The following is a 15,903-nucleotide window of genomic DNA, read 5'->3' as shown; positions in this document are numbered from 1 at the left end:
ACAAATATGGCAGGGGGATGGGAACCAGTATGATAGAGGTGAGGATGAACCAGCAGTTTTTCAAGTTGATGGTGTAATATGTAATCTGAATGTAAGGAAGGACAAGCCAATGGTTGGTTACAACTGCAGATAAATGAATAGTTCACTGACAGGAGGCAGCAAGTGGGATTAAAGGACCTTTCCTGGTTGGCTGTCAGTGACTTGGGGTGTTCCTCAGGGGTCAGTATTGGGACCACTATTCACATTGTTTGTCAATGATTTAGATAATGGAATTGATGGCTTTGTGGCAAAGTTTGTGAATGATACGAAGATAGGTGGAGTTGTAGGTAGTGCTGAGGAAGTAATGGATTACAGCAGGACTTAGGCAAATTGGAAGAATGGACAAAAAAGTGGCAGATGGAATGCAGTTGGGAAATGTATGATAATGTATTTTGGTAAAACGGACAATAGTGCAGACTATTATCTAAATAGGGAGAAGGTTCAAACATCAGAGGTGCAGAGGGACTTAGGAATCCTTATGCAAGACTCCCAGAAGGGGGATATTGGCATTTATTTCAAGGGGAATAGAATATAAGAACAAGGAGATAATTCTGAGCATTTATAAGACACTAGTCAGGCTGCACTTCAAGTACAATCAACATTTTTGGGCCCAAATCTCAGAAAGGATATATCGTTATTGGAGAGTGTCCAGCAGAGGTTCACAAGGATGATTCTGGGAATGAAAGGGTTAACATATGAGGAGCATTTGGAAGCTTTGGGTCTGTACTCATTGGAATTTAGAAGAATTCATTGGGATCTCATTGAAACCTACCAAATGTTGAAAGGACTAGATAAGGTAGATGTAGAGAGGATGTTTCCTCTGGTGAGGCTATCCAGAACTGGAATGCACAGGCTCGGAACTGAGGGGGCAAATTTTTAGATCAGAAGTAAAGAGGAATTTTTTTAGCCAAGAGTACTGAATCTGTGGAATGCACTGCCACAGAGTGTGGTGGAAGCCAAGTCCATGGGATACTCAAAGCAGAAGTTGATAGATTCTTGATTGGTCAGGGCATCAAGGAATTTGGTAAGAGGACATATATATGGGGTTGAATGGGATCTGTGATCAGCTATGATGAAATGCTGGAGTGATTCGATGGACTGAATGACCTAATTCTGCTCCTATTTCTTATGGTCTTATGGTCTTATACATAATTCAATAGGGTTTATGCGTAAGAAGTATGTGAATGGCATACGTCATTATGCCATGAAGTCATAAGTGAATGCTACACTAAAAGAAAACTTAAGTATACAAGAACTTAAGTTCTTAAGGGTTCCCATGTTTTTGTTAATTAGTTTGTGGAGTTGCAAAACATAACATTGTTGATGAGGAAGTTTTAAAACAAACTTGAGGTGACTACCTGCTGTTGAAGCACTGTACATCTTTCTTCTGAAGGAGAGAGAGACCGTTGAGTTAAAAAAAAGGCAGAAAACAAACAAAATTAACAAGCAGCACATATGGCCACAAGTTTATAAACAATGAACTTTTTTTTTAAAAAGCAGAAATAGCTGGCTACATTGGAAAGATAGATGTGTTCAATTTCACAGGTAACTGGACGATGTGCACTGAACGAATTGAACAGTATTTTAAAGCAAATGCAATAGCTGATAAGAAGTGAGTGCCAGTGTCGCTGAGAGTAATACATAGAAAAAATAGACAGTTTGCTTAGAAGTTTAACTGTTCCAACCAAATCAGCCGAGATTAGCTTTGCTGATATTGTGTATGTAATGCAGGAACATTTAGAACCAAAACCATTGTTCATTGCAGAATGCTTGAGATTTCATAAACTGAATCAAAAAGAAGTGGAGCCCACATAAACCCTTCCCAAACTTCCAGCCATATCCAGGTGTCTATTTTAACTGATGTTCCAAGGACAAACTCCGCTGTCTTCATCAGGAATGATGCCAAGGCATGTCAAGTCCAGTCATCTGTCCTGACGAAGGGTCTTGGCACAAAACATCAACTGTAATTCTTTCTATAGACGCTGCCTGGCCTGCTGCATTCCACCAGCATTTTGTGTGTGTGGCTTGAATTTCCAGCATCTGCAGATTTCCTCATGTATCCATCCTTCCTGATGGATTAGTCCTCAACCAAACATGTTTCTGCTATCCCTCCTTGTTTAAAATCATATTCCAGTTCTTACTTAGAGCAAGACATCAGTCTTTGTTGCAATTCTTATTCTCTAGTCGTATTTCAATAGCCTCCTGTACCAAGCATTCCCAAAAGCCATTGGTTGAACACAATAGTTCTATGTTATCAAATTCAATCCTGTGGTCATTGTGTATACAACGTTCTGCCACCGCCAGTTTCTAAGGATAACCCAAACGGATACACCTCCTATACTTCTTAATGCGGGTTTCCACTGTGTGCCCCATCTGGCTGATATACGCTGCTCCGCATTCACAGGAAACACTGTAAATGCCAGCCATCGTGAATGTTCAGCTTAAGTGACTGAATTAAAGAAACGGTCCGTGTATTGTCAGTTCAGTGATGCACTGAGAGATAATTTAGTTTGTGAAATCTTACAAGAATGCATTCAAAAACAGCTCCTAACTGAAGTACAACTCACATTTAAAAGAGTCGTTGAAATTGCTGTGACAATGGAAACAGCAGCCAGAGCCACAATGGAGGTGCAGTCAGGAATGAAGGTGCACATGAACAAAATTGCAGTATCTACGCAAAAGCCTGCCTTGCCAAACAAATTGTGTTACTGTTATGGCAGGGTCTCACATACACTGGACCAAAGCAGGTTTAAAGCGGAAACTTACAGAAAATGTAACAAAGTAGGACCTATACAGTACAAAGAGCATATTGGGCAGACAAAAGTAAATTGACTGCTCAGGGAAGAGAAAAAGAGAAAAAGTCAAGTTGCAGTTTCAAAAAGAGCACCAATCTGCAAGCTATTGACGTAAAGTTTGATAATGATGATTGTGACACAGGACTAGGTAGCCTTGAAATTTATAATATGAAAACTAATAAGACAAGCAACATGGCTTACACCAAAAGTGAATGGCAAATTAATTAAAATGGAGTTGAACACAACCCAATTGTTTCAGTCATTACACAACATGAGTTTGAATGGTATTTCAGAAGTATTGAACTAAAGCCTTCAGATTTCCAACTAAGAACTTATACTGAGGAAAGAATAAATCCTGTGCAACATTTGTAACAGTAAAATACAACAAACCACATTGAACTTGAATGTGGTAAAAATGGGAGGACCAGCATTGTGGGGCTGTGATTGGCTGAGACAACTACAAGTTGATTGGAGATCCATCCACAATTCGCATGCAGCATCCCCTGCAATACAGTCAACTGAAAGCAAATTAAGAAAAGTACTGGGTGATTCCACAACAGGATGGCATTGGAAAACTCAAACATGTCAAAATAGTGTTAAATAAAAATGCCACACCCAAGTTTTTCAAAACCCATTTGGTTTCCTGTACCATCTGTGATAAAATAGGCAGTGAGCTAGATCGCACTGAGGCTTAAGGAATTCTTTCCAAGGTTGAGTGGAGCCCATTGGCAATGCCAGTGGTCTCAGTGGCCAAGAAGAATGAGCTCGTCAATATCTGTGGTGATTTTAAAGTCTCTATCAACTCAGTACCAAAAGTAAATCAATAGCCTCTCCCCAGGATAGAGGACATCTCTACAAACCTTTTTGGATCGAAACAACTCAGCAAAGTGGACTTAGCCGAGGCCCACCTGCAGTTGGAGGTGGATAAACAGTCCAAAGTGTTTCTCAACAAACACTCACAAAAGGCTTCATCGGCATAATAGGTATATTTTTAGACTAGCAGCTGCACCTACACTCTGTCAGAAAGCTATGGACCTGAAGTTGCAAGGCTGTCCAGAAACTTAGTGTTGCCTAGATGACATAATTTTTACTGATGAGGATGACAAGGAACATCTACAAAATCTCAAAAGATAGTTTTAAAAAGATTAGAAGATTATGGGTTCAGAGAAAGAAGCAGCAGTGTGAGTTCTTTAAACCAAGTATCATTTACCGTGATCACATCATTGATGCACAAGCCTAACATGACTGTGCTGAGAAAACATTACACAGTTGCAGTCCAATTTAGGATTCATCAGTTACTATAACAGGTCCTTACCAAAACTGGCCACTGTGCTCCACCCCTTGGATTCATTACTATAGATTGGGATGAAATAGCAATGGACAAAGCAGTGCGAGGAGACTTTCCAAAAAGCAAAGTCAGACACTGTACTCACATATTCTGGTCCATATTGTCCAGTGAAGCTTGGCAGCGACAAGTTTGCCTTTTAGTATAGGTGCAGTCATGTCGCATGTTATGAGTGATGGAACTGAACTCACAATACAAAAATACAACTGCAGATGCTGTGGATCAAAGAATACGTACCCTTCAGGTCTCGGCCCAAAACGTTGGCTACTCTTTTCTCACGGATGCTGCCTGACCTGCTGAGTTCTTCCAGTGTTGTGTACGTATTCTTTGAACTCACAATAGCCTTCCTGACAAGAAATATTACACACTAATTAACATAAATACCTGAAAAGTTTTCAAAAGTGGACATTCCTCTTCATGTATTCTCCCTAATGCAAATCAGAAGTCTCCCTATTACAGCAGAGATGATCAAAGGGAAACCAGAAAAGGCCCCACACTGTCTCATGTCCACATGACCACCGAAAATGGCTGGAATGTGCAGTAGAAATTCCAGTTTCCCCATTTTTACCAGGGCTGGGATGAACCTTGAGAGAGGTTGCATTATGTGGGGATTGAGAGTTGTTGTAACATCCAAGCTGAGAGCTAAAGTGTTGGAGGAGCTACATGCAGGTTATCTAAGTGTAGTCAAAATGAAAGCAATGTCTCGAAGCTTTGTCTTGTAGCCTGGGACAGATCAGCAAACTGAACACCTTACTGTGCACCGTTTGAGATGCCAACCTATTCATGGGCACAAATTCCTTGGTAGTAGTGAATGCAGCTACAAAGTGGCCACAAATGTTCCCAATAGCCTCCACTCCAGCCTCTCACACTGCTGATGTGTTGAGAAGCCTCTTCTCAAAGATTGGTGTTCCAGAACACTTAGTCAGTAACAATGTATCACAGTTTGTTGTGGAACAGTTTCAGTCATTTCTGAAAATGAATGGAATAAGATATATTACATCTGCATGTAGCATCCAGCTACAAATGGTTTGGCAAAAAAGTTTTTCTGGAGTCTAAAGAACTCACTGCAAGCAATGTCAGTAGAACACACTACAGTGACATTGAATCAGATGCTCCCCAATTTCCTCCTTGCATATCACAATGCAGCACATTCCACAACCTACATATATGCTGTTCCTAGGTTGTCCCTTGCGTTCACACTTCAATCTCCTCAAACTCAACCACGGAAGGAGTATGCAAGACAGACAGCTGAGACAAATTGAGGGCTCCTCAAACAAGAAGGTTCAAAATTTCACTCCTTGACAAACTGTCCTGGTGAGGAACTACAGAGGATCAAATGTGTGTACTTGAAAATATCAAGGACAGAATGGGACCACTCTCCTACACAGTGGAGATTGCATCTGATGTCATCTGAAGATGACATATCAATCAGTTGAGGAGAGCAAAGATATTGTTAGAGAAGAAATGTATCCAGTGTCCATGAAAAGAGGCATAAAGGACAAAGTATGAGAGATGAAAACCTAGTGTCAGACAGTTCACACCATAAGGTAATAAAAATGCCACACTGGAATAAGCACTGGAAACCATCCCTGGTTAGAATGAAGAACTTGTGCTGCTGGTTTTGGACAGCAAATAAAAGAGATATAGCCTGTATTTGTGTTTCCACCCCAGTTCTGGCCCAAAGAATAGACCCAGATCATAAGACCATAAAATATGCAGCAGAATTAGGCCATTCCATCACCTGGCTCTGCTCTGCCATTCCATCATGGCTGATTTATTGTCCTTCTCAACCCCATTCTCCTCTCTCCTCCCTGTAACCTTTGATGGCCTGACTAATCAACAACTTTAAATATACCCAATGACTTGGCCCCCAACACCATCTGAGGTTTTGCTCTTTGGTCCCAGATTCTCCACAAAAGGAAACATTCTATTCACATCAACTATCTAGGTCTTTCAATATTTGATAGTTTCAAAGAGATTCCACCCCTCCCACTTTTAAATTCCAGCCATAAAGCTCCTCATACACTAACTCTTTCATTCTCATGAACCTCCTCTGGACCTTCTCCAATACCAGCATGTCTTTTCTTAGATAAGGGGCCCAAAGCTGTTCACAATACTCCAAGTGTGGTCTGACCAATGCCTTGTAAAACTTTATCATTACATCCTCTCAAAATGAATGCTAACATCACATTTGCCTTCCTCACCACAAACTCAACCTGCAAGTTAACTTTAGGGAATCCTGCATGAGGATTGTGTCCTGATTTTTGAAATGTTCTCCCCATTTAGAAAATAGTTTACATCTTTATTCCTTCTACCAAAGTGCATGACTATACACTTCCCTACACATTATTCCATTTGCTAATTCTTTCCCCATTCTCCCAATCTAAGCCTTTCTGCAAACTCCCAGCTTCCTTAGCACTATCTGCCCCTTCAGCTATCTTAGTATCATCTACAAACATGCCACAAAGCCATCAATTCCATCCTCCAAATCATGGACATGTAACATAAAAAGAAGCAGTCCCAACAGTGATCCCTGAGGAACACCACTAGTCACTGGTATCCAATGCAAAAAAGGCTCCTTTTTCCCTCTCTTTGCCTCTCAGTCAGCCAAATTTCTATGCATGCTAGTATTTTACCTTCAATACCATGGGCTCTTCTCTTGTTAAGCAACCTCATGTGTGGCATCTGTCAAAGTCCTTCTGAAAACCTAAATAAAAGACATCCATTGACTAAGGAAATGAATGAACAGATGATGTTTTGGGCTGAGACCCCTTTTTTAGGACTGAAAAGTAAGGGGGAAGATGCCAGAATTTAAAAATGGGGGGAAGGGAAGAAGTATAGCTTGAAGGCCTGGATGGCCTCCAACCTGATGGCATGAATTTCAACTTCTCTTTCTGGAAAACAAATGTTTCCTTCCCCTCCCCTCCTCTTCTATTCCCCACTCTGGCCCCTACCTATCTCTTCTCCCTAGGTTCCCTCATCCTTCCCTTTCTCCTATGGTCCACTCTCCTCTCCCACCAGATTCCTTCCTCTCCAGCCCTTTACCTTTCCTACCCACTTGGTTTCACCTCTCAACTTTTAGCTTCCTCTCCCACCACCTTTTCATTTTGGCATCTTCCCCCTTTTTTTCAACTCCTGTTGAAGGACATTGGCCAGAAACTTCCACTGTGTATTCATTTCCATAAATGCTGCCTGACTTGCTGAGTTCCTCCAGCAATTTATTTGTGCTGCTTTAGATTTCCAGCATCTGCAGAATTCCTCATGATTATGATCCACTGACTTTCCTTTGTCTATCTTGCCTGTTATTTCCTCAAAGAATTACAACAGATTTGCTAGGACAGATTTCCTCTTAAGGAAACCATGCTGACCTTGGCTTATTTTATCCTGTCTCTCCAAGTATCCTGAAGACTCATCCTTACTAATGATCATCTTCCCAACCACTGAAGTCAGGCTAGCTTGTGTTATGACCCCAGCCCCCTCCTTTGTGAGATTCGCAAGAGCCCTAGTCAAGGGGGGGTCAAATGACCCAAGAGAGAGAGGGAGACGTGCTGAAGACCACGTTCCCCAGGGAAGCAGAATAAAGCGACTCTTTGACTATTGTCTCATGAAAACCACGTGTAAAGCCCTCGGGCAAAGTGGGCTGGTCGCTCAACAAGACAAAAGCCTCGGACATAGCCATTGTCTTGGGAGACACCTTTGTGGGATAAGGAATTGGCCTACGTGCAAAATCTCAGGGCAATGTGAGATGGGTGATGGGGGAAGGATTGCCTCGCCCTCCTACCCTGATGGACATCTACAACCCTGCCAGTCCAGATAAAAGGTGGGCTGCCGAGGTGGGGCGCCAGACGCACCAGAAGATACGCGAGAATTCCTGCGACTGCGTTTAGAGAGCGACAGCCGGTGGTGGGGTTCGTGTGCGTCCTTCCCTTGCCTGGGATTGGCGACTTCACCACGGAAGAACGGCCTAGCTACAGGGGAAGCCACAGATGAGAGTCCATTCCCCAACGAGACTTCCGACTACCTCCTACAGGTTGGAAAACCTGTCGGGTAAATGGTTCATTCTCTCTCTCTTGCTAACAAAAGTGCACCAACGCGACACCACAACCAACGGCGGCTCGTGGAACTGCAGTGACCGCAAAAAGACTTTTAACTATCCAGTAAACAATATATATCTACATTACCCCTAGACAACTGTAGAGCTTATTTCTGATTGATTATTACTATACCTGTGCTTTAGATTGAGTTGTGACGACGTATATGATCTGAATGTTTTGTATTAACCATACATTTGTGCCCCTTTATAAATAAAAACGTTTGAAAATAGTAGCATCAGGCTTCGGTGGATCCATCTATCTTTGCTGGAAAACTACCCGGTTACTGGGGAATGTAACACTTGCATACAATTTACTTTCTTCTGCCTCCCTCCCTTCTTAAAGTATGGAATGACATTGCAATTTTCCATATCTACAGATGCATTCCAAAATCTAATGGTTTTTGAAAGATTATTACCAATGCCTCTACTATCTCTTCAGATACCTCTTTCAGGGCCCTGGAGTGTATTCTATCTTTGGGATGTATCTACCTTGCATCTTCCAAATTTCCCCCAGAAACTCCAGCAATTGCTGTCCTGCTGTCATCGCTGCTCATGTCTCCTTCCAATAAACTTTGGCCACCTCATGCCTCTGTAATTCATTTTATTCTGCTGTAATACTGATACATCTAACTTTAGCCTTTCCCCCTCAAACACCAGGGTGGATTCTATCATATTATGATCACTGTATCCTTGGGCTTCCTTTACCTTAAGCTCCCTAATCAAATTTGGTTAATTATACAACACCCAATCCAGAATTGCCTTTCCCCAAGTAGGCTGAACCATAAGCTGCTCTAAAAAGCTGTCTTGTAAGCATTCTACAAATTCCCTCTCTTGGGATCAAGCACCAACCTGATTTTCCCAATATACCTGCATATTGAAATCCCTTCACGACTATCATAACATTGCCCTTTTTACATGCTTTTTCTATCTTCCGTTGTAATTTGTACCCTACATCCTGGCTACTGTTCAGAGGCCGATACATAACTCCCACCATGATCTTTTTAGCTCTACCCTCAAGGATTCTACGTCTTCCTTTCTTTCTAAGGATTTGATTTCACTTTTTACAAACAGAACCACCCTACCCACTCTGCCTATCTGCCTGTTTTTTTTGTGATACAAGGTGTATCCTTGGATGTTAAGCTTCTAACTATGATCTTCTTTCAGCCAGGACTCAGTGATGCCCATAATGCCATACCTACCAATCTGTAACTGCACTACAAGATCATATGACTTCCGATACAACTTGCAAATTTACTGTGCATTCAATCTATGGTGGGAGTTTGTTAAATGTAGCAACCATTGGCTATAATCTGTTGTGGTGAGTAGGTTTTATTCATCTGCTGGCAGCAGATAGTACAATGCAAATTTGTTATGTAGCATCAAGTTGATGCTTTGATTATTGAAGTGGTTTTGATGTCCAATTCTGAAAAAAAATCAAAACCTTTTAAACATTTAGAGGAAGAACAATTTCAATTATTCTGTTTGCTTAGAAAACAAGACCTAAATGATCAATGAAACTGAGAAGTGCAGCAACAATGGGCAAGGCTCTCACTGGAAAAACTTGCTGTAAGCAAAGCAATCTTCGGCGGCCAACAGGATAAATTAATGCTGATGAAGTGAAATTTTCATGCATGGTATGAAAATTTTGTTTGACTTGTTTGGCACAAGTAGTGAATATCAACTTTGAGGCTTTATATGTCAGCAGTGGCTCAGTTAGCAAACCTTTTACATTTGATTTGGTAGGTTTCTAAGTCAAGTACCACTCCAAAGCTTGACATAAAATAAAATCTAATACTGTATTGCAATAGGGAGAGAATGATTCATTGTTAGATATGGAATGTTGTTTGTGGATGAATCATTAACCGTCTTTTCTCAGATAGACAAGAAAGATTGTGTCATTGTTTTCTGCGGATGAGAATTATCCTTGGGACTTCTGCTAATATTTATCTCAGTGATTTCTAGTTAAAGAAAACTACTATGTTTATTACCATATTATTTACTGTAGCTCACTGTCTAAATCAACTGTCATGCTTTTTCCAAAATCAAAATATTGAAGTTGGAGACATAAGATGCTGGAAACTGAAGGAAAAATAAACTGCTGGAAGAGTTCAGCGAGTCAGGCAGCATCTATGGGAGACAAATGGATGGTCAATGTTTTAGGTTGAGACCATACATCAGGATTGAGAGTTTAGAGGGAAGATAGCCAGTACGTAGATGTAATAGGAAGGCACGAAATAGAAGCTGTGGGACCAGATCATGGGGGTGCGGCTGGGGAAATTTTGGACAGATGGAACCAACTGCAGGAAGGGGGTGTGTTGACACAAAGGCTGGTGAGTGATAGGTGGAAATACAGAAGAAGAAGAAAACTGTAGGCAGGTGGAGCTAGCAGGAAAAGGAATATGGAAGAAAGAGACAAAGGCTGGTAGAGGATGGGTGAATCAAGTAAGTGGAAGCTGATAAGCAGATGGAACCAAGTGAGGGAGGAGATATCTTCTCATTGACCTGGTTCTATTTGTCTTTCATTAAACTTCCCCCATCCCACCCCCCACTCAACCAACCAACATTTCTGGAGAAATGTCATCTCTTTTGACAGTATACACGTACATAGTTAATAACATGACAATAAACATGACTAGACTTACCTTGCTTGGAAAGGATTCAATTCTTGAAAATCTGAAATAAAACAAGGAATACTGAAAATTCCTCAGCAAGTCAGACAGCAGAGAGAGAAGTAGCATTAACATTATAGCTGAATGACTTTCAACAGAATATGAAAAGGTTCAAGGGACAAAGCTACTTGTTTTACTTTAGCATTTTTTCCTATTTATAATTTAAAGGTATCTAAGAAGTTTGTTGGAATATTCTGGAAGATACTTGGAAGATAGTATATAAACGGATGTCCATGGTATTTCAGAATCCATAGAAAGTTTATTACTTGAAGAAAATGCTATTATATTACACCTCATTCCTCAGAACATTGCAAAGTGTTTCACAACAAATTAATTAACTCTGAGGTATAGTCGCTGATTATGTAGAGCAATATTATAGTCAATTGATATACAAGATCTTTGCATCAAAGGTAATTTGTTTTCGAGTAAGTGATCAACCATGCTTGTTAGATTAGACTGATGATTCTCAAAGGAAGAGAAGCAAAATATTAGCATTCATTTAATGTCTATTAATGTTATCAGAATGTATTGGAATTCACTCAATTGATTATTTTTAAGTGCATTTATTGCTTATATATAGACAAACATGACATAAAAGTTGCACTGGCAAGGTCTCACATACTGCAGATAAGCTGAATGAGCATTTAATTTCATTTTAGTAGCATTGGTTGGATAAGAAATGGTGGCCAGAACAGTAGGACAGTTTTATTGAATGTTTCCATGGTAAATTATATGCAGATAAACAACTAAATATCTCATCTAAATATTGACTCCATAGTGCTACACTGCTGAATGCAAAACTCAGTTTTGATATGTTCAATAGTCCAAGCTTTGATAGCCAGTTAGGAATGAGAATACTACATTTTAAACACTCTGTTAAAGCAAAGTTCTCTGACAACAGCCATATTAATTGTTCAAGTCTCAACAGTGTATTGAATGTGATCTTCTAACTCTAAAGCCATCTGGAAAATATCTATTCATAAGACTTGCCATGTACACTCAGACAGCAACATTTCTCAACAGAAGTTATTATGGTTCAAATATTCTATATAAATTCAAGAAGTGTATTATTTCATAAGATAGATCTGTCAGATAGATGCAGAAGTGACCTAAAATGACCTTTACTCTGAAACATTTCTGTTAGCTCTTCAAATTACTCTCTTAGATTAAATTCAGTCTTCACATCTTTGATAGAGTAGTTATGGACTAGATTTAATCTTGCTATGAGAGTATAGAAGGTAGTTACATACAGTAATACATAATACAGACAGCCAGCCATAATACAGCACAAAACATTTGGAAATGCCATCGGTACATTTCACTACCATCTTTAAACTAAACAGAATATTGCATTCTTCTCTATGTTCTTCTTCCACAATTATAGAAAAGAGATAAACTTAGAAGTTTCTTGTCTTTCAACATCTAGAACATTTGCTAGAGTCTAGACTATCAAAGAATTTAATAATCTGAGTGCAATGCAAGCTTCTGTCACCACAAGAATCAAAGATAAAATTATCAAAGGAGCAAATAGATTATTCAATCAATTGAACTTATTCTGCTATTCGATATCTTTCTGGATGTTTTATATGCTTTAGTCTAACATCCATGGTTAAAAATAATTTTATTAAACTTAGTTTTGAAACTTTCAGTTGACCAAACCTCCATAGCTATTTATTATGACATGTTTCAGAGATAAAAGGCAGGGGGGGTAGCATTGCTCTGTTGGTAAAAAATGAAATCAAATCATTGGAAAGAGGTGACAAAGGATCAGATGGTGTTGCATCATTGCGAATAGATCTAAGGAATTGTAACTGTGAGTCATATATAGACCCCCAAAGAGTAGTAAGGATGCCGACTACAAATTACAATGGGAGATAGAAAATGTCTGCTAAAAGGGAATTTCAATATACAGGTAAATTGGGAAAACCAGGTTGGTGCTGAGTCCCAAAAGGTGGAGTTTTTAAAATGCCTAAGAGATGGCTTTTTAGAGCAGCTCGTGTTTGAGTCCACTAGGGTATCAGCTATTCTGGACTGGGTGTTGTGCAATGAACCAGGATTGATTAGAGAGCTTGAGGTAAAAGAACCCTTAGGGGAAAGTGATCAAAATATGATCGAATTTACCCTGAAATTAGAGAAAAAGCTAAAATTGGATGAATCAGTATTACAGTGGAGTAAAGGTAATTACAGAGGTGTGAGAAATGAGTTGTCCAGAATAGATTGGAAAACAACACTGGTAGGGATGATGGCAGAGCAGCAATGGCTGGAATTTCTGGAGACAAATTAGAAGACAGTGGTTATATACATACCAAAGAGGAAGAAGTATTCTGAAGGCAAGATGACACATCCATGACAAGCAAGAGAAGTCAGAGCCAACATAAAAGCCAAAGAGTGGGCATATAATTGAGCAAAAATTAGTGGGAACTTAGAGGATTTGGAAGCTTTTAGAAACCAACAGAAGACAACTAAAAATGTCATTAAGGTAAAGATGGAATATGAAAGTAAGCTAGCCAATAATATTAAAAAGGATGCCAAAAATATAAAGTGGTGAGAATGGATATTGGATTGCTGAGAAATGATACTGGAGAGGTAGTAATTGAGGACATAGAAATGGTGGATGAACTTAATTTGCATTTTGCATCAGTCTACATTGTGGAAGACATTAGCAGTATGCCAGAAATTAGAATGAGTTAGGTGACAAAAGTGAGTGCAGTAGCTATTACAAAGAAGAAGTTGCTTGAGAAGCTGAAAGGTTTGAAGGGAGATAAGTCAAATGGACCTGATGGATTACGGCCCGAGGTTCTAAAAAAGGTAGCTAAAGAGATTGTAGAGGCATTAGTAATGATCTTTCAAGAACCACTAGATTCTGGAATGATTCCGGAGGACTGGAAAGTTGCATATGTCACCTATTCTTTAAGAAGGGAGGGTGCGAAAGAAAGGAAATTATGCATCAGTTAGTCTGACTTCAGTAGTTGGGAAAATGTTGGAATGGATTGTGAAGGATGTTGCTTCGGAGTACTTGAAGGCATGTGATAAAATAGACCATACAGTATTTGGTATGGTTTCCTCAAGGAAAAATCCTGCCTGACAAATCTGTTGGAATTCTTTGAAGAAATAACAAACAAGATAGACAAAGGAAAATCGGTAGACATTGTGTAGTTGGATTTTCAGAAGGCCTTTGCCATGGTGCCACACATGAGGCTGCTTAACAAGTTACAAGCCCATGGTATTACAGGAAAGACTGTAGCATGGATAAAGCAGTGACTGATTGGCAGGAGACAAAGATTGAGAATAAAGGGTGCCTTTTCTGGTTGGCTATCAGCAACCAGTGGTGCTCCACAGGGGTCTGTGTTAAATCCAACTCTTTTTACATTATATGTCAATGATATGGGTGATGGAATTGATGGTTTTGTTCCAAAGTTTGCAGATGATATGAAAATAGGTGGAGAGGCAGGTAGTTTTGAGGAAGTCGAGAGAATACAAATGACTTAGACATACTGGGAGAATGGGCAAAGAAGTGGCAGGTGGAATACACTGTTGGGAAGTGTATTATCTTGCATTTTGGAAATGAAATAAAAGGGTAGACTATTCTCAAAATGGAGAGAAAGAGATACAAAGGGACTTGGGAGTCATGCAAGATTCCCCAAAGGTTAATTTGCCGGTTGAGTCTGTAATGAGGAAGGCAGATGTGATGTTTATTTCAAGAGGACTAGAATATAAAAGCAAGGATGTAATGTTGAGATTTTATAAAGCACAGGTAAGGCCTCAGTTGGAGTATTGTGAGCAGTTTTAGGCCCCTTAACTTAGAAAGCATGTGCTGAAACTGCAGAGGGTTCAAAGGAGGTTCACGAAAATGATTCCAGGATTGAACAGCTTGTCAATTGGATCTAAGGGATCTTTTACCTCAAGCTTAAATCTGGTTCTTTACACAATACGCAATCCAAAATTGACTTTCCCTAGTTGGTTCAACCACAAGCTGCTCTAAAAAGCCATCTCCTAGACTTTCTACAAATACCCTCTCTTAGGATCCAACACCAAACTGATTTTCCAAATCTACCTGCATAGTGAAATCCCCCATGATTATCATAACATTGCCCTTTTTACATCCCTTTTCTATCTCCCTTTGTAGTTTGTATTCTACACCATGGCTACTGTTTGGAGGCCTGTATGTAACTCCCATCAGGGCCTTTTTACTGTTGCAGTTTCTACCCACAAGGATTCTACATCTGCTGATCCAAGGTCACCACTTTCTTAGGATTTGATTTCATTTTTTTACCAACAAAGCCACTCTACCTCCTCTGCCTACCTGCCTGTCCTTTCACTACAATATATATCCTTGAAAGTTAAGCTCACAACTATGATCTCCTTTCAGCCACGACCCAGTTATGCTCACGTCTCACCTGCCAATCTTTAACAGTGCTACAAGATGATCTACCTTATTCTGTATACTGTGTGCATTCAAATATAACATCTTCAGTCCTGTATTTGTCCCCCTTTATGATTATGTCCCTGTTTTACACTGCAGCTCATCCCACTGACTGTAATTTTGCCCTCTCATCTAACTGTCCTTCCTCACAGTGTCACTACACACCACATCTACTTGTAGGCCAACTGCCCCGTAACTCTGGTTCCCATCCCCCTGCCAAATTAGTTTAAACCCTCCCCAACAGCTCTAGCAAACCTGCTTGCAAAGATATTGGTCTTTCTTGGGTTCAGGTGTAATCCATCTTTTTTGTCCAGGTCATACCTTCCCCAGATAAGGTCCCAATGATCCAGATCTTTGAAACACTTCCCCCTGCACTAATTCCTCAACCACGCATTCATCTGTTAAATCATCCTATTATTACTCTCACTGGTGCATGGCCCAGGCAAAAATCCACAGATAACTACCCTGGAGGTCCTGGTTTTCAGTTTTCTACTTAACTCCATATATTCCCCCTTAATTACCACCTCCCTTTCTCTACC

The sequence above is a fragment of the Hemitrygon akajei genome, chromosome 13 (genome assembly GCF_048418815.1).
Source record: "Hemitrygon akajei chromosome 13, sHemAka1.3, whole genome shotgun sequence".
In the NCBI taxonomy this organism is placed as follows: domain Eukaryota; kingdom Metazoa; phylum Chordata; class Chondrichthyes; order Myliobatiformes; family Dasyatidae; genus Hemitrygon; species Hemitrygon akajei.
This window is presented reverse-complemented; position numbering follows the sequence as displayed.